Source organism: Saccostrea cucullata, unplaced genomic scaffold (assembly GCF_032062105.1).
Source record: "Saccostrea cucullata isolate Sc308-1 unplaced genomic scaffold, CSIRO_AGI_Scuc_v1 ctg12768, whole genome shotgun sequence".
Lineage (NCBI taxonomy): Eukaryota > Metazoa > Mollusca > Bivalvia > Ostreida > Ostreidae > Saccostrea > Saccostrea cuccullata.
Genome location: NW_026921108.1, coordinates 13326 through 16859, shown reverse-complemented (window position 1 = coordinate 16859; position 3534 = coordinate 13326). Strand labels below are relative to the sequence as shown.

At 28.5% G+C, this 3534-nt stretch overlaps 1 long non-coding RNA gene across 1 annotated transcript; it reads right to left on the bottom strand.

The window, feature by feature from the left end:
* Positions 1-917: 917 nt before the first annotated feature.
* On the bottom strand, positions 918-1785 carry LOC134259178 (uncharacterized). Its single transcript, XR_009990296.1, has 3 exons — positions 1455-1785; positions 1129-1202; positions 918-937 (listed from the first exon to the last, which is right to left on the bottom strand). It is a non-coding gene; the product is annotated as an uncharacterized LOC134259178 (long non-coding RNA).
* Positions 1786-3534: the final 1749 nt, after the last annotated feature.

Below are 3534 nucleotides of genomic sequence, written 5' to 3'. Positions count from 1 at the left end.
CAACAACCACTCTACCCCCAGCATCCGGCCATCACATGCAAGTGCCCCTAACACCATACCTATGACCAAAGGTTTTCTTATTTATTATACATTTATTGCATGATAGTGACCCAGCTAACACAAAAACATTTAAAACGTTTTTAAAACATTTTCAAAATGTTGCGAAAACATGTTTAAAAATGTTTTAATCATGTGATTTTGTATGGTTTTTTAAACGTTTTTAAAACATTTTAGTGAAATATTTCAGCAAAATGTTATCAGAACATTTTCTTAAAAATGTTGCAAAAACATTTTCAATGATGTTTTAATCACGTGAATTTGTATGGTTTTTTAAACGTTTTTAAAACATTTTAGTGAAATATTTCAGCAAATGTTTCCGGAACATTTTCTTAAAATGTTACAAAAACATTTATCAACAATGTTTTAATCACGTGATTTTGTATGGTTTTTTAAATGTTTTTAAAACATTTTACAAAACATTTCAAGAAATGTTATCATAACATTGTTTTTAAATGTTTTTAAAACATTTTCAAAAATGTTTTATTCACGTTTAATTTGTTTGGTTTTTAAAACGTTTTCAAAACATTCAAGTCGAGGTTACAAAAGTATTTCCTGAATTTTTACTTTTTCTCATTAAATAATGATATATTTATATTTTAAAAGAAATAAACACAAATTATATTTAATTTTTGAACCTTTAATACAAACCCATATTCAATATGTTAATCACTTTTAAATTCCATGATCGGTACAAGTTTCAATTTATTTTCTTTCAAGTCACCGGGTTTTTAAAGATTGAAAACGGCGTCTAATCCATTCACTGAATTTTTGAAAGAACAGAATCAGAGAAATCCTATGTTCACTGTATAGGTAGAACAGAGCGGCGGATCTATAAGACTTAGTTAGAATATCTGCCTCTCGGAAAGAATAGCACAATCTGTAAAGATAAAGAAAATTGTGTTTGCATCAGCGTTCTATATTTAATGTATCTTAAGATGATCAATGAAAATATACAAAAAATATTTTAAATAATTATATCAATTTTAATTTCTTTCCTCATTTGCATTGAAAAAAGCTGAAAAATAATTACTATGACAATATTATTTAAGAAGAATAGTATTTACGTACACCTTTGCCTTCACCAAAGGCGGGTCTTTTGAATGTGGGAATTTGAAAATACGGATGATGCAACCAACACCATGCTGTAAAGAAATTTCATTTTTAAATCAACATTTTGTTTGATGATTAACATTTCACAAAGACAACAAATACTTGAATCAAGGATATAATTGTGTTCCCTTAAGAATGAAATATTCAAATCATATACATGTATATAACCTTAACGCTTTGTCATTGCTTCATACTTTTGTGCAAAGTTATTGATCATGCACTGGTAGTATAAAAGCCATTTTTAAATGATCTCTTAAAGTCTATGATAAAGGAATAACTCATACCATTCAAAGTTAATAAATCCCGAGGTTATTATTGTGGTTTATATGGTGCAAAGTCTTCTCATTCAAATCGGCACGGAGTAAGCGCGCACATCTTGTTTACCAGAATTCAAAATTTGGCCTAGATAAGCAGCAAACCACTATACTCTGTAACGCGCTGCCCAGCAGGAGAATTGCATAATAGGTTATCATGACACTGAAACTGACCAGTGTGCCAATCCCTATCTAATATCTCAGAGTAAAGTTCTGGGAGTGGATCACAGATTTGATGAAGAACATTTTTAAAAAAAAAAAAAGACATTAAGAGTTTTATTTAATGCTTATGATTTTATACATTTATTTATATTTTTTAATTTTTTTGTTTGCCTATCCTTTCATTTATTGATTTTTTGATTTGTTTAATCAAAGGACTTTATATAAATTATGTCTGTTTAATCATAAGCCAAAACTAGAAATCATTATAAAATACCGGAAAAATCTTTCAATTAAAAATTGCTACAATTCCTCATTTTAACACTATTCTTTCTATATATTCTTTTTTTTCTTCAAAAACTTATATTTCATTATAAATGAATGGTAAAGAATCAGTAAACTAGAGTGAAAATAAAGGCACATTAAAGCTGCTTTACATGATATGATATGTTTAATATATGTTTAATGTTTAAACATGATATGTTTAATAATAGGATTTTCCTTAAACAGAGTAAAGGTATTTCTTTTATTTAGATTAAATAGACAGTGTTAACAAATATATTGAAAGAAAAAGAAAACTACCTTCAATGCTGCCAGGCAAAGTCGAATTCTAAGAAATATTATCAGCTGTAAAACATAATTTTTTTAATTTATTTCAAGATAAATAAATTCTCTATCTCTCTCTCTCTCAATATGAATTTGTAGAATTTTGTCAAGTGAAATCATCCTCATACAGAGACTTAAAAACACACCGTACGTGATAAATCTGTCTGAAAAAGTACTTTGATGTCTATCGAGATCAATGATGGCTATAATAAATACTTTTGACAAAAAAATCCTGTTATAATGACACATGGCTTTTATAATGAAATTATTTTTCATTTCAGTAAAACAAAATTTCCTATATCGATACAGCATATGACGTGAACTGATACCGAGGAAGTTTTTTTCCTGAGTATTTTCTCCTCCAGCAACTAAATATTTGGCACAATGTGTCGTACTTTCTTTGATGGAATAAAGTGAAATGAAATAAATATTTAATTGTGCAAAACAGCAATCTGATTGAAAGAACTTTTAAAAAGAAGAAAATCTGATGATTTTTCAAAAGGAATTTCCTTTAAAGCCGCCATGAACTGCATTTTTTCAAAATCTTTGTACGATTTATTACATGTATCTAGTACTTGAAATTCCTTTGCTTTCTGTGCCTTTAGACCCTTTTCCTTTGACATATTTTGCTTAGGAATTATTCCCCTTAGCCGCCATATTGTAGGGCAATTTTCCCAGATCCCTTCATTATTCAACCAAGTTCAATTTGTTATACTGGTTACTGAGGTAAAGATAACACTATTTTTCTTTTGAATATATGTTTGGTAAAGCCTCTGTTTATTCATAATTATAAGATCATTAACATTTTCTCACATATATTTCTTGCATGCATGTTTAAAATTGGTTACTCAAAGAGGTAAATTCACTACTTTGCCCTACAAGATGGCGGCTAAGGGGAATAACTCCAAGGCAAAATATGTCAAAGGAAAAGGGTCTATTGTATAAACTCTGGTGCATTTGTTACACTTCAATGATTTTCTAGCTTGGCTGTCGACATGAACACATTTCAGATAGCATAGTTTTCAAGTACAACATAAACTGAACAAATACATGATGGAAAAGATTAAATCCAACAAAAAGTAGAATTATACTTATTGGTAAATCATTTTTGAATGCATTTGTTGTACAATGTAAATGGAATGTAATGCGATGCATTCATGTACAGCAAAAATGTTTTCGATATAATGCATAGAGGTCGAGAAAATGCTTCGGGATAAAAATATTTTTTATCTGAATATTGCTATCGTTGGATACAAAATATTTTTTTATTTGTTAAGAGAAAATC